At 32.0% G+C, this 22,840-nt stretch overlaps 2 long non-coding RNA genes across 5 annotated transcripts; one reads left to right on the top strand and one right to left on the bottom strand.

Moving 5' to 3' along the window:
* Positions 1–1,945: 1,945 nt before the first annotated feature.
* Positions 1,946–15,043, bottom strand: LOC146955118 (uncharacterized). Of its 3 annotated transcripts, XR_015016219.1 has the most exons (6): positions 14,164–15,041; positions 12,008–12,448; positions 10,857–11,933; positions 10,662–10,755; positions 4,313–4,381; positions 1,946–2,370 (listed from the first exon to the last, which is right to left on the bottom strand). It is a non-coding gene; the product is annotated as an uncharacterized LOC146955118 (long non-coding RNA). The 3 variants fall into 3 exon arrangements; XR_015016218.1 differs by having other exon boundaries at positions 10,857–12,448; positions 14,164–15,043; XR_015016225.1 differs by having other exon boundaries at positions 10,857–12,149; positions 14,164–15,032.
* Positions 15,044–16,415: 1,372 nt separating this feature from the next.
* LOC146955119 (uncharacterized) lies at positions 16,416–19,802 on the top strand. 2 transcript variants are annotated; one of them, XR_015016231.1, is made up of 3 exons: positions 16,438–17,363; positions 18,223–18,417; positions 18,947–19,802. It is a non-coding gene; the product is annotated as an uncharacterized LOC146955119 (long non-coding RNA). The 2 variants fall into 2 exon arrangements; XR_015016229.1 differs by lacking the exon at positions 18,223–18,417 and having other exon boundaries at positions 16,416–17,363; positions 18,947–19,120.
* The last annotated feature ends 3,038 nt before the right edge of the window (positions 19,803–22,840 follow it).

Raw genomic sequence — 22,840 nt, forward strand, 5'->3', positions numbered from 1 at the left:
TCACGAGCATGAGATGACATTAGACACGTACAAGTTTATGAAATAGAGCAAGATATGAATGAGATACCGACGATGATCTTAGGTTTCCTTAATCGTCCGGTTTAGGACCGTGTCATGAATATGTTATGAGTAGACCTCGATGCGTTTATCGTATCTTTGCATAGTGGTCTTAGGTTCCCTCGACCGCCATAACACGTTTGGTGTTAGTAAAGACCTATGATAAGAAAGATGAAACCTATGACGGATCTAGTATGCACGACCGTCTAGGCAAGCATGACCACACACGTATAATCAACCGTCAGGTTGTATTGTAGACATGTGGTGACCGTAGGATTCCCCCGAGGTTACCTATAGCCTAGGATTAGGTAGAACTCACTGAGAAATTATGTCTCATCCCAATCCTTATTTGTTTCAGATAAGCAGGATGGTTTTGTTAGCTCGTAGCCGGATGGATATTTTAGCAATTGATCATTCGTACCCGCTGCAGGATGGCAGGGATTTCAAGGATGTATTTTCTACATTTTGGACTAGTAGTAGAGTGTATTTGATTCCACGAACACTCATTGTTGTATAAATTATTCATTCAATGTATTATTGTTGTAAACTTTAATGTATCCGGTATCGAATAAACGCACATGCTACACTTCCTAGGTACGTTTAGTATGGGTGTTACAAGGATCCTTGAGAGAGTTTGTGAATTTGGGAGGGAGAGGGGCGATGGGTTTCTAGAGAGAAGGAGGAGAGAAATTTCTCTCAAAACCTAGAGAGAGAAACATCCCAAAATTATGAAGATTTTGCCCAAAAAAATCACTTATATATCCCCTTTGCATGAAAGTACCAAAATGCCCTTCGTCTTAAACGTGTTTAGCTGACACTGATACTTAACTCGTATTTAGCTGACATCACATAACAAACATTTCTCGTCATACTTACTTTGCATAACATTATCCTTTGGTACGATCGACTGGTAATATTCCATTAGTTGATGAGTGGGATATTACATCATCGGTTATGCTATTTAGAAAATATATGGTGATCATATAAGTACCTTCACTAGCAAGCCCCATAAAGTATCGTGCTCTTGAATTTAAGAGTAAACAAGCCTCCGCCGTAAATGCTTTTAAATGAATACCTAAGACTAAAACAAATGTAAGCATAAAAGGAAAGATTGTATATGTAATGCAAAAGAACTAAAATTTTATTAGATAATGCAGGCTAACATCATGATAATGTTCATGTGTACAATCACTCCTTTGTCCTCATATCTATATTGAACATAAGGCATAGATTTTGTCACCCTTGTATAACTCAATATTTATATTTCTTGATCCCAAAATATATTAAATAACGAATAAGCCCAATATATCATATTGACTTAATTCGGCATGGTCATGCATCTTTACAATCATATTCCATAAAGAGGCCTAAAGTTATATCTAATGTTATGAAGGAGGGACAAATCCCATATAGAACACTCATGCCCCTCAGCATGATTCATCAAGTGCCCATTAACCAACGTTATGGTTATCCTGTTACAGACAACATTTGAATGACAATAAAGCACTTGAGTCCACATCTAGGGATCATAGTGGTTTCAAGTCTAAGAGTGGTATACACCATTATCATTGGGAGAATACCTTATGACACTTTCATAACATACTATGTAGTATTCTCATGGTGGGTCAATCCAGTATAAATATTACTCCTAATATTTATAACTGTGTATAGACTTAACATCTCATATTCATGACCCATGAGATGTGGTCATCAGTTTGCATGCATAATAGTCTCTGCGCTTTATTATTATCCCAATTATATTAAAGCTTGATTACAGATAAATTTAAAAACAGTGTTCTTTATGTTAATGTAATCTCGTGATTAAGTCACACTTAAAATTCCATCACACGAACTATCTATTCTAGGGACTTTATTAATCTTGCAACAATTATAATAAAGAATGTTATATATTATTTAATAATAAAAGTCATGATACATAACATTTAACGTAAACTATTGGCCTATAGGGCTTACACCAACACTTATAACCTAGGTTCTTAGAGTTTTAAGTTGCACGGAAATCACTTTGACTTCCCAAACCCCAAATAGTATGTTTAAAATTTTTCTATAAATAAAATAGTGGAAGGAAAATAAAATACTATTTTGAAAATTCTTTTCATGAGGTAATGGACATCTCCACTCTTTTACATATTCCTCAATTGAATATTTGATGTTTTATTGTGGTGCATATATTCTCCTACCTGATGCAACCTACCAAAGCAAGACCATTTCCTAAATTTACAGAAAAATGAAACAGAGTCTTCAAAGAAGGAATTTGCTTCACTCCAAAAACACAACATGTAGAACTATGATCTGCAAATGCAGGATCATGCCATACAAAAAAACAACGACGAGGTAAGTTTCAAAACAAGTAATAATGTAAAATAAATGTGAGAATACACAAAACATCAAAAAAAATATCGTCAAATTAATTATCACACTAACTCACAACATCAAGTTAATACAATTAGTCTACACTCGGAGTACTTTGTTGGAAATTTGATAGTAATGTACCTCTAGGTGGATGGACAACAATTCAATGGTCTTACTTCATTAAGTTTATCTTCTAGTCAAAGACTTTCTACTCAACATGAGACACTTACGTGACTCACTTGGAAGTATTTCCCCACTTTTCTTAGGCTTCTATTCTACATATATGAAGACTAAAAAATATTTACTTGAAGACCCCTAACATTTAGTTTCACCCTCATTATCCTAGGATACTCCTTTCAAGCTATATGTTTAGTTGCGTGAAAATTATCGTATTTCAATTTATGGGGTAACCTCAATTTCATTCGTCAAGATTTCAAATACATAAATTGTCTTTCTTATTAAATTTTCATCAAATTCATAACTCACAAAATTCTCATAATATTAATTCATATTATCGACATCGCATATAAATCACAACACATGTTCAACATATTAATCAAATACCATGTAACAATAAAATAACCATCCAAAGTTCAACCGTTCACAAATATCCAATCAATCTTGAACATATTGTCAACTTATCAAAGGTTTGTCTAAAAGTAGTAAATTTTCATATTTTTTTGACAAAAGTAGTAATTTTTCATTGAAAAACAACATTTATTTATTTAAAAGCTACCTCTTCAATATAAAATGCACAAGTTCTAAGTCAAAGTTACAACTTTAAACTTCTTAACATGTGCAAATTTGCACATGATAGAAAAACTCATTTACCAATTACATCATTTATCACATGTTTCAAATGCAACTTATAATAAAAACAAGAAGTTAATGTTAACAATATTCTAAATGTTATCTTACAATTACTTATTTTCACATTAATTTTATTATCTCTCAAATGGATATTGTTGTATGTCCTAAGCCCCAAATGTATTTTGGAAAGTTTGATATTCCTATTGCTGTCATATATTTTACATTTATTGCTGAAATAAGGTATATAAAAAGTACTACAATAAAAAGAAGCTCAATGATTTATATCCATTACTAAAATAAACCTCAATTTAACTTTCACAATAACTCCTAGTACATATATGTATACATATTTATAATATATTCAAGGTAAGTATTTATAAAATTTATCATTGAAATATAATGATATATAAAATAAATTAAAATTTAATAATGCATACAATTATACCTAAAAATAATAATGCATACAATTATTATTATTATAATGCACACTAAATCACCACATTAATTTTCAGCACACATATACATGTAAAATTACTTAAAATATTAACTAATGACTCATTAGATGAAAACACACACACACACAGATATATATATATATATATATATATATATATATATATATATATATATGAAAAATAGGGGTGTTGCATTTCTTCTTTTGTTAAATAAGTTTTGTCCTTAAAATTTGGGATAAATTTGAAGAAGGGAGAGACATTATAGATTTAAAAATGAAGGAATCAAATGTCTTAAATACAACGTGTTTTCTCAACAAAAAGTAGAATGCAATTTGAAAATAAAAGAAAAATTTTAAAAGATAAATTTTACACATCATTCCATAAAATTTTAAATACAAGTCAAGCACAACATTAAATAACACAAAAACCTTTTAAAAAAAATTGAACCACATTTTAACCCTACAAGTTCCCTATTTTACAAATTAACCAAATATTTTAACAACAAAAGAGCTCTACTCCATGTGTAATAAACTTTAGATGAATCTTTGGAAATTATATCATTCATGTTCATGCTTCATAGCATGATATTCATGAATAAAACTCTCTTATTCACTTACCTCAACAAGAAGAGTTTCACTAATCATGTAAGTAGGCTTGAAAATGCAGCTGAATCAAGTATAAATCCTCTGCCATACATAACATAATATTGATTAGTTTCAAAATTAAGCATTCAAGATAGTTTTGAATACGAACAAAAGACAAACACAGTGTTCTTCAAAAAACTTTTGCGATAACATCGATGATGACGGATCTATCGCAAATTCCGACGAAATAGTAATGTAGTTATGGTAAGGCGGCAATTCTTTAGCATGCACTAGTCTTACTATGTTAGGTACCGAAAGGCGGATCTGGACTTTCAATACTAGTGGGCCAATTTTTTTGTCAAATAATTAATTAATATGAAATATTTTTTATTTGTTGAAAATGAACTAAAATTATATCATTACTAGTTGTCCTAAGAATATCTCTTTCTATATAGGTTACAAGAGATATCAAATGCTCTAGCAACATGCCTGTGCATACGGACGGGTGAACGTGTTGTGCTCTTTTTTTGGAAGCAAGTTGCAGTTGCATAGAAATTATAAAAAAAATATATCTATGTATTAATATATGAACAAAAATATAGACATATGATTAAATTGTAAAAAAATTATTTATGTATTAACTATAAGTAAAAATATAGACATGTGTATAAATTAGAAAAAAAAGGTCCCCGTATTAATATACAAGTTAAATTATAAACACATGTATAAATTAAAAAACAAATAGGTTCTCTTATATGAATAAAAATATAGGCACGTGTATAAATTACAAAAAAACAAGTCCCGTATTAATTTATGAGTAAAAATATAGACAGATATATAAACATAATAAAAATTAGATGTATGTATTAATATATGAGTAAAAATATACAATAAATCGATCAAAACAAAATTATAAGGAAAAAAAATTGGACCTGAACTGGTGTGGCACTTGCCACACCATGCCTTGTTCAGGTCCGTCCTTGTAGGTAACTTAGAGGTATTGTGTGTGTGTGTGTGTGTGTGTGTGTGTGTGGGTGTGTGTATTAGGGATTTAAACCTCTCCATATCTTCAAGTAGGATAACTAACCAACCACATGATACAAGGTGAAGGAAAAGTTAAATAAACATCAAGAGGGTTAACCGAAAAAAAAATTATATATGTTCACATTGTAACACCCCAAATTTCTCAATACTATTTTTATTTTTTGTTCAAGTCTTAATACTATAATTTAATATTTAATACTACAAAATATTATATCATTTGTATTGTGGTGAAATAATTTCTTTTAAGTGTTTGTCATAGTAATTTATATAAGAAACTGTTTTATTAAAAATAATTAGATAGATTTGTTTTAGATTATACATGTAATAAATATGATGAATACTATGGTGTTTGATAGGAATCAAATGGGTGTGTGTATATATACTTTGTTAACTTATTAGACTACTAGACGAGCGGCAACTAAATAAGCATGAGCTCATTGCATATACACTAATAACCTAATTAGCCTAGTGACTACTATATATATGTAATCCAATAGCCTTATAAGAAGTTACGATACCAGAGCAAACCAACCCAAGATATATAGTGTCGTACTATCTAAAAAGAAATTGTCATTGTAAGTACTATAGCCATTTTTAATTACGATTTTCAGTTGATTCCTCCTTTTGATTCAGGGTTTTCTTCTCTAATTTAATTTCAAGATCCTCATGGTATTTCAAATTTATTTACGTTCATAATTTTGGAAGTTTCTGAGGTCACAAATTGAAACCCTATTTAAATTACAGCAACTCAAGAAACTAAATCATAGTCATTTGAATCCTATTTCAAAATAGAAAATATGTAGTATTTTGATCAGTTACGTTTAAATTTTGAATTGATAATAACTAATTTGATTTTAATTATTGTCGCGTTATTTTGTTACCCTTGCGGATTATTAGATATGTTGATTGATGAAGACGGGAAGTAAGTTGTTCGAGTTCGTTAGGTGAATCTTCAATCAAGGTATGGGGTGAGAGAGAAGAGTTCGAGTACATGAGTGTAAAATATTTGTGATGAACGGGAAAGCTATATTTCCCAAAATTCATTCGAGGCATGCTGCGATGGTTGTAGCCCTTTGAGAGAATAATTAATTAATGTGCAAAGCTAGAAGTGTGAGGTTAAAAGAGGAATTAGAAACATTATTAAGGTCTTCATTGATTTAAATTATGTTGAATGTGTGCTAATTGATGTCATGAATAAATTTTATGTTGTGCCCGTGTTTGATCTGCTGCATTTATTCTAATTGATGAATTATTCGATGATGAATATAAAAGTGATGTTGAATCTTGTTGAAATGAATTTTTGGTATGCAACATATATATGATGATTGCGGATACTAAGATATAATTAGTTGGACTATGAATAGATTTTGTTGAAAATATGATATGTGAATATAGTTTGACAAATGAGATGTTGACGTAAGATGAATGAATATTCTTGATTACCCTTATTAGATTCAGGTAGATGTGATTAATTGGAGACGAATGAATATTATTAATTACCCTTAAACCATGAGTTAGTGTTGATTTTGATTTGTGTTTTCTCTTAAGGTGTATCCTCGGCCAACGAGGGGAGAGATTAGATGTAAGACATAAGGAGTATGGGAGCGTTTGATTCATGAATAATAATTTATTAAGAATATGTTGATGGTAATAATGAGGATTAAAAATATGATTCAGAAACCTCCAAGCTTCAGTGAATGAAATTATGTGAAGATTGATTGGTATTTTATCTCTGTGGGATCATGTTTTAATGATTAATTATTGTGCGATAGATGTGTGCGTGCAGATTTATGTTAACTAGTATGAAATTATGTTTAAAAATGCACTGCCTGTCTGTTGAATCTCTTACTGACTGGTAGAATTTGACTAGTTATAATCATGATTATATATGTTTGAACTATTGAGACTTGATCGAGATTGATTGAAATATGTGAATATGGATTTTTATTGAATAGTGTGAAGCGTACATTGTGAAATGTGATTATTGAATGAATATGGATTGAATGATATGGTATAGGACCTAGTGGAGTGTTTGGTCATTATCTAGGTAGGGTCTGAATATCCCAATATGATTGGGGAAGTAATAATGAATGAGACAAATTGTCTCGGGGTTGAGGAGGGGGTCTATGAGGGCAGGGCCAATTTTGAATAGTCTGTAATGACTAAGCCAACTTTGAATAGTTCATAAGGGCTCGACCAATCTTGAATAGTCCGCAGTGACTCGGCCAACCTTGAATAGTCTGTAATGACTCGACCATTTTTGAATTGTACATCCACCATGTGGTGGCATAGTACTATCGACCTCCTAACCAAGTACTTCGGAGTAGATGTGGTACCAAATAAAGAGATGTCTAAAGTCTAAGAGCATGCATATCATTGTTTGACTTGTGACTGTGATATTATGAATGATGTAGATTGTTTCGTGAGAGTATGCTATTCATTGTTTGGAATGTCATTTGTGATTGTTCCATTATGAATGTTTTTGATTACCTTGTGAGAATATGTTCTTGACTTTCTTGATTATTATTTGTGACTATCTTGTTATGATTATCTTGGATTGAATTGAGACATTAGGTTTGTGAAGGTTTTGATTCGTATGTGTAATGATTTTCTTGACTAATGTGAATTTGCCTAATATAGTATATTCTTAAGGTTATAAATTTTGTAATATGATATGGTTTTGACTTGATTTTTCGTGTGTTCTTCTCATTTATTTTATACTTTTACATGTTCTCGAAACTCACCCTTCGTTGTTTGTGTTTGCTGGCTTGGCGATGCGATTGCGAAATCGCAGTCTAAATACAAGTTTACGAGTCTTAAAGTTCAAGTGTGGGAAGAGTTCCGCTCTAATAGTGACACTGGGAAAGGGATATACTTACTTATTTACTTTTGTGCAAGAAAACCATCTTCTATGATGTAAAAAAAGTATTTTCAAAAGCAAAGGATTCAATGTTAATATTATTATAATTTTCAAGGAAGTGTTTATGGGAATTATGTTTGTTATGAGTCAATGTAGTATCATAAATCTTGTGGGAGAATTCTTATATTAATAACAAAGTTTTATTTTACACTCTGTGTTGTGAATCAAACTCTATTTTTGAATAAAATAATAGGAATGATTATTTTGGGATTTAGGGTGTCACACACAAGGTACACCAATATCTACCAGGGATAAGTAAATATGGATAGCCAATTCTCAACAAGTGACTCTTAAGTGAGTGGTAATAAATGGTAGTTAATATTCATTGAGTAATTTATCACATAGGATATTACATCACTTTTTTTATAGTTTTTTCTTGTTATGGTGTGTTGTTTGTTCCAAGTGTTACGTTTGTGTATAGATATTCACTTTAATATTTTCTAAGAATGTTAATGAGAGTGCTTTTTATTAACATAAGAAAGAGTTAAAAGAAAATATGTTAAGAAATGCAATGAGACTTAACCAGTGGCGGAGCCAGGAATTATACAGAGCCTGGGCGAAAAATTTATCGCTAATTCACATGTGACATAATATATATAAATTCCTTCCTTAAAAATATATATATATATATATATATATATATATATATAAATAGTCATAAATCAAAATAAAAAAGGATCGTCATATTAAGTTGTTTGAAGGATTTATCGACAGTGGCGGATCTTGAGTTATTTTCTTGGGGTGCCAAAATTCTATGAAATATATATTAAGTTGTTTGAAAGATTTATCAAAAATGTTAACTGCTGTAGTGGTATAATTTACATGAATATGGCGTAGGGGGTGTGTGTTCAAATCCCTCCATGGACCATTTTTGATAAAAAAAAAAGTAAATATATAACAGAAATATAAAAAAGGGAGAAGATAGAAGAGTCAAACACACGACGTTTGGGAGACAAAGTAACTATAACTGCTTTTCCACTGCACTAACTGGAAAATAATGTGAATAATATGCCAGATATAATATATATAGAAACCTTTGGGGGTACCAAGGAAGATCCGCCACTAATTATCGATCGAGTTTGGGCGACCGCCTGGGGTCGCCATACGGTAGAACCGCCTCTGCTTAACCTAAACAATAACAACTTTGTATGGTAGAACAACACTAACTTATTTCTATTATTTGCTATGCCAATTGTATAATAAGTGACCTTGGTTTTATTGTTCATAGACGAGTGGATGGTTATATTTAAGTTTATCATCATCTTTTTCCTTGAGTTGGTAGGGGACGTGATGTAGTACCTAATATTAGGGCATCACCAAAGTCTTCTACAGTCAGAAGGGGACATGGTGTAGTACCTATGTGATCTCGAATAGATGAAAAATGGTGAGTGATAGACCATACCATTTGTTTATATTCCACCACAATCTTTTTAGGCCCGTGTGCAAGATTAAATATTTTGAGGTATTTTGATAAGCTTATGGGTGATCTTTTTTTCACCATATGTATATTATGTTGTTGAATTTTTACAAAATATTATGTACACTTTGATGTGTGCAATCTTTGTCTGAGTGCTAGTTACTAAATGCTATAATTTACAACTATTTTGATTTATCCACTAATTTATAATAATAATCATGATTAGTTACTTAGGTTTCACCAATAAGACAACTTAGCTTTTAGGCGAGGATGGCGTTTTGTGGATTATAATGGGTGATCCACTTGCTACATCTTAGTTTTTTCATTGTTACTATGGAAATCAAAAGTTGATTACTCTTATTATGTATTTTGTATAGATAAGCTCTAAAGGTATGTGACATCTAGACATATTTTTACTACTTTCAAATGGTTCTAAAATAACAATGTTTGTGGTGTTAGTTGTTTATTTATTTATGATGGTGACATATTCAATATGTTTTGTTTTATTGTGAATTTTAATTATATTGCGTATATTTTCTACAAAAGAATTATAATTCATATATATACTCATTTTAATCATTTCCAAAATAAATAGGGTCACACACTTATCATTTAGATGTTTTTCACAATTATTTTAATACATAGTATTATTTATTAAGTTTATATCATTCAACACTATTATGCTAAATTTATAAGTAGAATAAGTAATTAATCTACATATTCATATATTGACATTATACTTTGAAATTTTATTTTTGGTTTCTTATATGAATGAAGGTAATAATACTTGTAAAATGTCACCATACAATTTTGAGCTTGTAAAAGGAATTGACACACAAATAAATCAAAATATGAGAGAAATTATGACGAACAAATAAATTACAGGCTTATATATATATATATATATATATATATATATATATATATATATATATATATATATATATATATATATATATATATATATTATAATAATTTATCATATTAATTATTACACTTACTTGCACTCACAAATAGAATTGATGCACTTTGGAATTTGAGGACTACGACACATACTTAGCGGACAATCAATGTTATATGTGCAGGGTCTTCCCTCTGCAATGTTTAATAAAAATAAAGGAATGTTACCAAAACATTATAAATTATTGTGTATAATATAAAGAAGAAAATGTGAAAATAATATCAAAATTACTTACCACCATTGATTTCAACAAGGAATAGAGAAAAAAATATTATCAAAGCTTTGAGAAAATAGGAAATTTGAGACATATTTTTCCCTCTATTACATGCAATAAATAAAAACTTGTTTGAACTCTTTATAAGTAAAATATTTGTGTTTTCATCACATCAAGTAAATAGTTTTTAACACTTGATAGTTTCAAGAAACTATTCATAAAATTGAAGTTATTGTTAAATGTCTCTATAGTTTATCAATGTGTTGTGTTTATCCTTGAACTCTCTCAATTGATCACTTAACCTTAGTAAATATCTCTAATAAAAAATTTGATGCATATCAAGATTAATTTTCTTTAAATTGAGCTCACACAGTTCATTAAATGTTTCTCCTTCTTCTTCTACCTTTTCATGATAAACAAGAGAATAATTTCAAGAAAAATATTAGATTTGAATTATGAAAATAATTAGCTTTTAAAATAATTCATTCAAGAGGTGACCACACATTTGTTTATAAAACAAAACTACTACAAGATGAATTGTTGTTGCTTACAAAATTATATTATAAAAATTAAAGCATATCAAATGCATTTATTTTTATGAACTAAGAGTGAGGTTAAATATCAAGGTGAAACTTAGACATCTCAACTTTGTTGTCACCCCCAAGAATCCCCTATCTTTTGCCATGCACTCAAAAATATCTTCAAAAAAGGTCAAAAGCAAAAACAAAATAAAAGCAAAAGCAAGGAAAATAAACACCATAAGGTAAACAAAATGCAGGAAAATTATTACAATTCCTAAATACTATCCCTAAAAAACAGAGGCAATAAATCCCATCACAATGACTTTCAATGCCGTTCAACCACCAATGGGGTAATGTCATGGAAAATCCTAATATGTTGCTATTCTACCACATTTTCTTTCACCGTTAGTGTGAGTGTTATAAGCATTGTTTTTAGCAGTCTGATGCAAGTTCTTCAGCTGATCCTCAACAACTACCTTCACCGGTTTAAGAATAGCAGCTTGCAACACTCGATCCATAATAACGGGAGTCTCTTCATTAATCATCGATTATACCAAAATAGGAGTGTAAATTTTACCTTGAACCACCATATATGTGACATTAGTCAATGTAAAGGGAAAAAAATTGATGGCATTTAAAAATTGTGTTTACCGTGTGGAATGCTTTGGTTGCTAAACATTATGTTTCATCTTGGGCAACATGTTCTTCAAAGGTCTTGAACATACAAATATCCTCATCTTTGGAGGAGTAACTTGATGTTTACTTGAATCATGTCTTCATCCTATATGTTCATCTAAATGGCATCAACAAATTAGCATGAATGTGAGCAATTACTGTAACACCCATACTAAATGTACCTAGGAAGTTTAGCATGTGCGTTATATTCAGTACTGGATACATTAAAATTTACAACAATAAAAGTTCGAATGAATATTATATACAACAAATCACGTTCATACTACAACAAAACAATACATCTCATCTATACATAGAAATTGCATCCTTGAAAATATGTAACTTCCTGCGGCGGGTACAAACGCGCACTTGTTGAAATATCCATCCGGCTTCAAGCTTGCATACCATCCTGCTTATCTGAAAGAAATAAGGATTGGGATGAGACATAATGTCTCAGTGAGTTCTACCTAATCCTAGGCTATAGGTAACCACGGGGGAAACCTACGGTCACCACATGTCTACAATACAACCTGACGGTTGATTATACGTGTGTGGTCATGTTTTCCTAGACGGTCGTGCATACTAGATCCGTCATAGGTTCATCTTACTTGTCATAGGTCTTACTATCATCATATGTGTCTTGGCGGTTAAAGGGAACCTAATACCGCTATGCCAAGAATCGCTAAATGCATTCGAGGCCTAAACATAACATATTCATGACACGGTCCTAAACCAGACGATTAGGGAAACCTAAGATCGTCATCAGAACATCATTCATATCTTGCTCTATTGCACGACTTGCTCATAGCTAACATCATATCATAACATATTCATATTCTATCATACATAGTCATATTCATTCATTCATTATGTTAGCGTTGAACAAACAATCATTATCTTGGTTCATTTTATGGAGAGCCTCGTGTGGAGTAACCCTGAGAACAATCCCATACATACCGATGAAAACCTAGCTAAGGCACATCGGACTCCCTTAGTGAAGTGCGCCCCCCCCCCTTGCGGAGCTTATCCCGTTCCCTTGGCGAGAGAACCTCTCGGGATCCCAACCTAGCGTTGATCGCAAGAGACACAACACCTACATCTTACATTATGCCCTTAGTGACGTGCGATCCCCTCTTTCGGAGCTTATCCCATTCTCACGACACCTCCTTCTCAGTGACACGCGGGCCCCCTTGCGGAGCTTATCCCGTCCCCATGAAGAGGACCCCTTGAGATCCCTCTTGCGTGGATCACAAGAGACATGGCACCTACATCATTCATTTTAGTCATAAACTTAATCATTCATGAAAGGTTTCTAACCTATACATGCTTACTCATTCACCTCGGATCCGGGGTCGATCCGATTAGCGGTAAACTACATACTTATTCATTCATGTTCATGCTTATTCATAGTGGAGAGATTAACCTATCAATCCACGGCTTACATGCTTACTTATTCGTTCTTGATCATGTGTGAAGAGAATACTATAAACACTTCGCGTCTTATCATTCTTAGGGTTATGCTTTACTTTCTAGTTCTCAACAAGCTATGTCGAGGCTCTACATTCATTCCCTTTCTTAATTCATCTCTACCCGAATAATTCGGCTTAAACACTCTTGTGCCATCCTTGGCATACATGTTAAGATTACTATGATTTTCATTTCAAGGATCATTTGATGTTATGTGCATTGCTTAGTTATTGTTTTGGGGTTATAAAGTTGTAAAACGATGAAAGAAAGGCTTCGGAATGCACCACCGGCCCTACATTGAGCCAACAAGCCAAAAGCATGCTGGCAAGGACAGACAGTTTCGCTATTAGCGAAATTTTCTGGGCAGGCTTCTGAAGAATTTCGCTATTAGCAAAATATTTCGCTAATAGCGAATTTCTTCGGGTCTGTGGTGCAGAATTTGCAATTTTTGACCCAAAACTCGTCCAATTTGATCCTGCAATGCACCAGAACATCCAACAACATATAGAAACAATAATAAACATATTCCATGGCAATTTTATCATGTAATCAACAAGATTTGGCAAAAAGGGGTAGTAGGTTTCTAAACCATCCATAACTCAAATTCATAAATTCTAACATGAATTAACACAACCCAAGGGTGGAAAACTATCTATAGAATTCACCTTAACATGTTTCTTGCAACTTCTTCAAGTTCCTAGCTTCCTCAAGATCAACCCCTAACCCAAGCTCAATCCATTCTCTTGGGTGTTTCTTGTCCATGAAGCTTCTACGATCCTTGTTTGATTACCAATTGCATGATTTTGGAAAGCTTTGAATGGATTAGAGAGGGGAGGGTGGCGCCATCCTAGAGAGAAGGAGGAGAGAATTCATTCTCTCAAAAACCTAGAGAGAGAAAGAGAATGGAAAATGAAGGAAAATAGGCCCTTGCGGCCTTAAATAGCCCTTGCGGCTTAATCGCGTCTAGCCTGACACTGGTATTTAAACCCATGCTTGACTGATATCATTTGATAAACATTCTACGTCACTGATAGTTCAACCGTATTTCACTGACATTACATAATAATGCCTTTCGTCGTACTTAACATTCTTCATCACTTAACCTCTGATACATCCGATGGGTAAAATTCTCATTGTGAAGAGTGGGATGTTACAATTACTATCTTCATTTGCATCCTGAAAAGGCTTCTTAGTAATGTCAGGATTTGTGTTTTGCCACGTTTTCAGTTTGGGACAACAATGAGAATTGTCATGTTTGGATCTACCTCCTCATCAACCGGAGTCACAACTACCCATGTTGAATGTAAACTCGTGCAATTTACTTTACCACCACTATTAACCAAGTCTACAATTTGAATAGGCTCATTTGATGTTCCATCATTATTATCGAAATCGACAAGTTTTTTGAGATTTCCGCTCTATTTTCTCTAGCCTGAGCAAGTTCTTTTACAAGCTATTCACTAACGTTCTTCACAATTTTAACCTACATGTTATCTTTCTCTCATTCTACAGGATTGACATTTCAACATTTATCAACATGGTGATAAATATTTCTGCAAAAAGAACAAAATTCTGATAGAACTTCGTATAAATTAATAACTAATATTTATAATCATATGTTGATACTATTTATTAAATAACCAATTATAATTATGTAGTAACATTTTTAGAATACATTGTGTTGTAAATTTTTTATTTTCAATGTCATATATAAATGAACATAGGTAACAATATAATGTAATACATTTTTGAGCTTGTAAAAGAAATTGACTCTCAAATAAATCAAAGTGTTGGAGAAATCATGATGCACAAATAAATTATAAGCTTATATGAAACATATAATTATTTTTTATATTAATGATAACATTTACTTGAACTCACAAATAAAATTAACTCACTTCGAAATTAGATCATTAGGAAACATATTTGATGGACATCCATTTTATTTGAAGGACCTTGAATTTGCAAAGTCAAATAACTATAAGTGAAAAGCTAATATATTATTGTGTATAACATACAAAAGAAAATGTAAAAATAATGTCAACAATTACTAAATACCATTGGTTTCAACAAGAAGTATACAACAAAATATTAGCAAAGAATCAACAAACATTGAAATTTGAGCGATATTTTTCCTCTTTTACAAGTAACAGAGAAAAACTTGTTTTAAGACTTTATAAGTAAAATTTTAATGTTTTAACCAAGTTATTGGATTCAACTAGTTAACGAGCTATTCCTAGGTCGAATCATTCAAGAGAACTTGTATTCAATTTTTAGGGGAAAAAATTCTTTGTTAGGATTTACTCTCCTCTCAACTAAACTCTAGCTTGTCTGTGAGCCTTCCTTTAAAAATCGAAGGGTTAACACAGGAAACAACATAAAAAAAATCATTCTCTCTTCACATCTAGTAAATAGTTTATAACACTTACGCATTGCAAACAATCATTCATAAAATTGTAGTGATTGATAAATGTCTCCAAAATTTATAAATGTGTTGTGTTTGTCGTTTGGCTCAACCAATTGATTACATAACCTAAGTAAAGATCTCAAATAAATTTTTTATGTCCATCAAAGATTAATTTGTTTTGTTTTCTTTTAGCCTTTCATGATAGACAAGGAAAAAACCTCAAAAGATAAATTTAATTTTGATTGATGAAAATACTTGGTTTAGAATTAATTTATTGAATAGGTTACAACACGTTTATTTATAAAGCAATCATACCATAAGATAAATTTTTTTGTTGACAAAATTATAGGATCAAAACTAACATTTCTTTTACAAAAACAACCTAAGACCACTATTTTAAACAACAAATTATATTCATCCACACAACTCTTAAATTTATAAAGTACAATTACACCACATTATTAAAATCAAATAATTTCATAAATCAATCATGTTCAAATTATAAAAAGAGAGGAAGAAGGCATGTAAATTAAGGTGTGGCATGTAAGGAGGTCATTTTTATTAACCAAGACAAAATGAATATAATAACTACAAAAAGGGTTCTACCCAGTGCAAGAAGTGCACAGATAAAACTCGAGAGTATGAAAATTACATACAATACAACAACAAAGAAACCATGAAAGAACACAAGCTAAGTGACTAAACCCAAATATAGTAACATAATCACCCACCAATGATTAAGGTCAAAATCTAACAATGAGGAAAAAGAATGTTTTTTTCTTTACACAAGAAAACAAACAACACTAGTTTATTAGGCCTTTAAATTAAACAAACGAATACTAGTTTTCATGATTTCTAAATTAATTTAATAAATACTCATCTACCTTTCCCAATAACTCAACCTATCTCCACCGCCACCAAAATCCATCTCCAATTGCTACCATTGAATCAACCAAAGTCACACACACAAAAAAAAAAACCTCAAACCAAAACTGTAACATCCCGCTTTTCAGCAATAAGAATATTACCCATCGGACGTATCAGAGATTAAGTGATAAAGAATGCTATGTACGACAGAAGATATCATTATGTAATATTAGTCAAGCATGAGTTAAGTATCAGTGTCAGGTTAAACACGATTAAGACGAAGGGCATTCTGGTACTTGCACGCAAAGAGGTATATAAGTGTTTTTTTGGGCCAAAATCTTCATATTTTCTTCTCTTTATCTCTCTAGGTTTTTGAGAAGAGAATTTCTCTCCTCCTTCTCTCTAGGACCGCCCCCTTTCCCTCAATTTTCTTCCATCAAAGCTTCCAAATACATGAAATAGGTGGTCAAGCATGGATCATGGAAGCTTCAAGGACAAGAAACAACAAAGAGATGGATTGAACTTGGATTCTTGGACTAGGGTTTGGTCTTGGGAAAGCTAGGAACTTGAAGAATTTCAAGATTATGTTAGGTGAGTTCTTAGATAGAACCCACCTTTGGGATTATGTGTTTAACTTTGCAAGAAAAACATGAATTATGTTAAGTTTAGGAAAAAATGAATTTTATACCCTTGCCTTTGATCTTGATTTGTTCATGTTAAAATTTCCATGAAAGATGTTTTGTAATGATATTTAAGTTGTTGGATGTTCATAGTGCATTGCAGGATCGATTTGGCCGAGTTTTGGGTCAAAATAGCAAATTTTCCACCACAGACCCGAAGAAACTCGCTATTAGCGAAATATTTTGCTAATAGCGAAATTCTTCAGTGCCTACCCAGAAAAATTTCTCCATTGGCGAAAGTGTCTGTCCTGGTCAACATGCTTTTGGTCTGTTGGCCCATTTTGGGGCCAGTGGTGCATTCTGAAGCCTTTCTTTCATCTTTTTACAACTTTATAACCCCAAAACATCATCTAAGAAATGCACATAACATCAAATGATCCTTGAAATGAAAATCATGGTAATCTTAGCATGTATGGCAAGGATGGCACAAGAGAGCTTAAGCCAATTTACCCGGGTAGTAATGAAATAAAAAAGGGAAAGAATGTAGAGCCTTGACATAGTTTGTCGAGAACTAGAATGTTAAGCAAGAACCTTATGTAGGTTAAGACGCGAAGTATATTCTCTTCACATATGATTAAGAATGATTATGCATGCATGATAAGCTATGGATTGATAGGTTAATCTCTCCACTATGAATAAGTATGAACATGAATGACTAAGTATGTAGTTTACCGCTAATCGGATCGATCCCGGATCCGAGGTAAATGAGAAGCATGTATAGGTTTAACCTTACATGAATGATTAAGGCTATGACTTTATGAATGATGTAGGTGCCATGTCTCTTGTGATCCCGCTAGGTTGGATCCCAAGGGGTTTTCATCATGGGAACGGGATAAGCTCCGGGAGGGGGGCCCGCATGTCACTGAGTAAGCAAGACGTAGGTGTCGTGAGAACGGGATAAGCTCTGCAAGGGAAGCTCGCACGTCACTGAGGGAGTCTGGTGTGCCTTAGCTTGGTTTCCATCGGTATGTATGGGATTGTTCTCGGGGTTACTCCACCCGGGGCACTCCGTAAAATGAACCAAGATAATGATTATTTGTTCAACACTAACCTAATGAATGAATATGAATATGTATGATATGATATGATTATGTTATGATGTTAGCCATGAACAAGTCGTGCATTAGAGCAAGATATGAATGTATACCGAAGACGATCTTAGGTTTCTCTAATCGTCCGATTTAGGATCGTGTCATGAATATGTTACGTTAGGCCTCGATGTGTATAGTGTATCTTGGCATAGCGGTCTTAGGATCCCCTTAACCGCCATGACATGTATGATGATAGTAAAGACCTTTGACAAGTAAGATGAACCTATGACGGATCTAGTATGCACGACCGTCTAGGAAAGCATGACCACACACGTATAATCAACCGCCAGGTTGTATTGTAGACACGTGGTGACCGTAGGTTTCCCCCGAGGTTACCTATAGCCTAGGATTAGGTAGAACTCACTGAGACATTATGTCTCATCCCAATCCTTATTTGTTTCAGATAAACAGGTAGGCATTGCAAGCTCGAAGCCGGATGGATATTTCAGCAAGTGCGCGTTCGTTTCTCCGCAGGATGTTATGGATTCCAAGGATGTATTTTCTATGAATAGATGAGTTGTACTATATTATTGATTGCACGAACGCAAATTGTTGTATAAAATATTCATTCATTGTATTTTTGTTGTAAATTTTTAATGTATCCAGTATCGAGTGAACGCACATGCTAAACTTCCTAGGTACGTTTAGTATGGGTGTTACAAAAACCAAAACTAAAAGCAGAAAAACTGTTTGCGCAAGCATTAATCAACGTATATCATATTCCATCAAGCCAACTCCCTAAACCTACCCTGAAAAGAAAACGAATCTGAATTACTATACTGAAGGATGGATATTTACTTCGTATAGAAGCATGCAAGAACAATCTTCATGCACGAAAGAGAAACTAAAGCCTATATGGAAGAATATGGGACCTTAGGACATATGTGCGAGTGTAAGTCTCGACTCCCAGCTAAAGTCTATATGGAAGAATATAGGACCTTAGGACATATGTGCGATTGTAAGTCTCAACCCTGGGAGTAATACGACATCTGACGTCAATTACCTGGAACAACATGAAATTATGAAGTTATTGCAAATTAGTATGGAGCAATACGACATCTGGAGGGCCTAGAATCTTAGGCCCACAAGGTTAACCATCGTTATATAAACCCCATATAGTATTTAGTTTAGGACAAGCATTAATCCATTAAAAAAAAGGCTTACGTATACTTTTGGCCCTCTAACTTTTTAAATGTTGCGAATTTGACCCTTATTAAAAAAAAGGACAAATTAAGTCCTTTACAAATCTTTTTGATCAATTTTGACTCAGTCAATGCCTATGTGGCAAACCACGTGTATAATTACTAAATTTTTAAAAAATTAAAATGCCACGTGTGTATATATAGTGAATAAAAAAAGGAAAGGAAACTGGAAAACCTAGAAAATTAAAGGGTGGAGCTTAAACCAAGCAAAACCATCTTCCTTCAAAACCAAAAACACCATTCTCTTCTCCATCCATATCTTTCTGTCGCTCTCCCAACTAAGAAGAAAACTGTTTATTCTACCTAAATTATTTTGGTCACACATAAGTCCTTTAAGTTTACAAAAAATTTCAATTTAGTCCTTCTGTTAACCAAAATGATGATGTGGCAGAAGGACTAAATTGAAAATGTTTACAAACTTAAAGGACTTATTTGTGACCAAAATAACTTAAAGGATCAATCTGTTACAAACCTCATACTTAAAGGACTTATGTGTGACCATCATAACTAAAAGGACTAATTTATTACAAGCCACAAACTTAAATAACCTAGGTATAATTTAACCTAAAACGTTTTATGCTTTTCGTAATAACTAAATCTAACTGTCAAACCACACATGAACCGGTCTAATATAATTTAACTAGTCCTTGCACCCGTGCTGCCGCACGGGTCATACAAATTGCATATGTGTAAATCCTAAAAGCAAATTTTAATAGTAAGTATCAAACCTTGAAAGTACATCTTAGTGATCACACCTCTCTCTGTTGTTATGGATGAAATATAAAAATAAAACTGTATAGTCTAAGAAAATAATGTGTTCTCTATGTATAATCTTATATGCTATATGTGTGGGATATATGAACTTCTTTTTGAGAAAACATATCAACCAATTTACGGACCTTCCTTAAAAAAAACCAATTTATGGACCGAAAATGTATACCCAAACACAAGAAATAAGGAAAGGAAAGTAAAAGGAGAACCACATCACCTTAACAAAGCAGAAAAGCATAAATGATCATGGTAGTAGAGTTGGGCAATCATGCATATATAAGATAAGTTGGGGCAAGATTTTATTGAAAAAATTAAAACGTTCATTTTTAGAGTTTCCAATCTAATGAATGGAACTTTTTTTGGATATCATAATCATTTTAATCTTCTTATCATGTTAGGACTGACTTTTCCTAAATTTTCTGACAATTTGATTAGTGTATACGTTTTTTTATTTATTTTATGTGGACATATGGATTTAATTATTTAATAATTGTAGCATACATATTTTTCTTTGAGGTATATAGTACTAACTGTCAAGTAAGTCTTTGTTTTCTCCTTTCATTTTGTGTGACATGCAGAATGGGAAGTTCCTTTTTTTTTTTCAATAGTGGAGGAAACTATTCAATTTGATAATTAATTAATTCTTTAATTCTTTAAAGATAATTGGAAAGTCAAGTTGTTAATTAATAGTGTAAATTTTTTTTAGATGTACAAATTCAAAGATATATAAATATATAGAAAATAGAGAGATAGATGTGTAATCATATCCTTTAACCTTCTCTATATATTGTTTTTAGAGGCACTATTCTTTATTCATCTCAATTTTATCTATCTTTATCTTAATTACACATACACAATGTTTATCTCTATCATTATACTTGGAGTAATATGTTTATTATTATTTTTATACGAAAAAATGGTAGACACTTGTCTTCACCTTTATAAAAAAAACAGTATTATTTATAAATATACCCCTTATTTATATTACCAATTTGTATTAATTAATAGCCAAAAATTAAAGAGTAAAAAAGAGAAGAAAAACTATAACACCAAATAGAAGAGGAATCATCCAATAGTTTCATGGAGAAAGTGACGATAAACAACCATTTTTAATAAGCTTCTTCCTCACCATCAATGATGCAACAAAATAAAAAATAGAAGCATCATTTATCCTAATTCACAAAAAAAATCAAAAATCCACATACACATTAAGGAATCAATCTAAGAGTAACTTGACTCCTTATCAATTATCATATCATAGAAACCAGTTAATAATCAAGAGATAAGAGAAAAATTGTACCTACACTAATGAATAAATCGTCATATAATTAATACCAAGAAATATTGAAAAATGGATTCAAATCCAAATCCAACACCAAAACTCACTGGTTTCTAGCTTTCATCTTTTGCAGCGAATCAAGACTACTAGCACCACATAGTATTATTAGAATTGTGAATATTGTTATTTCCTTTCATATTTGAAGCTCTATGTCTCCTCATGTAGCCACCTAAAGCTTGTCCTATTGCAAACTCCAATCCACAAATAGAACACTCTTGTTTTAGACTTTGATAATCAAAAGATGAAGAGTAAAAGTGAGTGGAAAAACAACAATACAAAATTGAAGATAAACTATCCAATTGTTACTTGAAAGTGATGATGAACAAAACCCAAAATATGATGCACAAAATCACATATTTATACACAATGTTTTCAATGTAGAAACTAAAAATATTGAGATCATATTAGTGGTTGTATATATAATGAGTGAGTGTATGGTCATAATTAAAAAATGAGTTACGGAATAAAAAAAAAAAAGCAGTCCAAAGGTTGTGATAGAAATGAATCCATCCATCCATAATCCATAATAAACATGTAAAGAATGTGTGAAGGAGGTATAACGTAAAATGAAACAAAAAGCATAACGTCAAATTAAAAGTTAATCGTGCCTTGTATTACTTGACCTTGTGTATTCTTTTTAATTGTTGATATCAACCGCTGTATTAATTCATTGTTGGTTTGTTCATGATATGCTATTCATTCATTTCAATCATAATGTATTAGTGGAAGCGATATTATAACACTAAAACAGCTACTGGTCAAGTGGTTAAAGTGCTTGGATGGAGGCTATGGGTTGCGAGTTCAACTCCTTGTAGAGACTTTTTTCAGAAAGATTTTTTAAACCTCTCAAAAAAGGCAGGATTAGGTTTAGGTTTAGGGTTTCATAATGAGCATGCATTGTGAACCTTAGTATTATATATTAAGATAAGATGAAATATCTAATCATGTTATGTGTTAACATTTTTACATAGATTCTTTTCAACAA

This window comes from Medicago sativa, chromosome 1, assembly GCF_051527215.1.
Source record: "Medicago sativa cultivar Bolivia chromosome 1, Bolivia_mono, whole genome shotgun sequence".
NCBI lineage: Eukaryota > Viridiplantae > Streptophyta > Magnoliopsida > Fabales > Fabaceae > Medicago > Medicago sativa.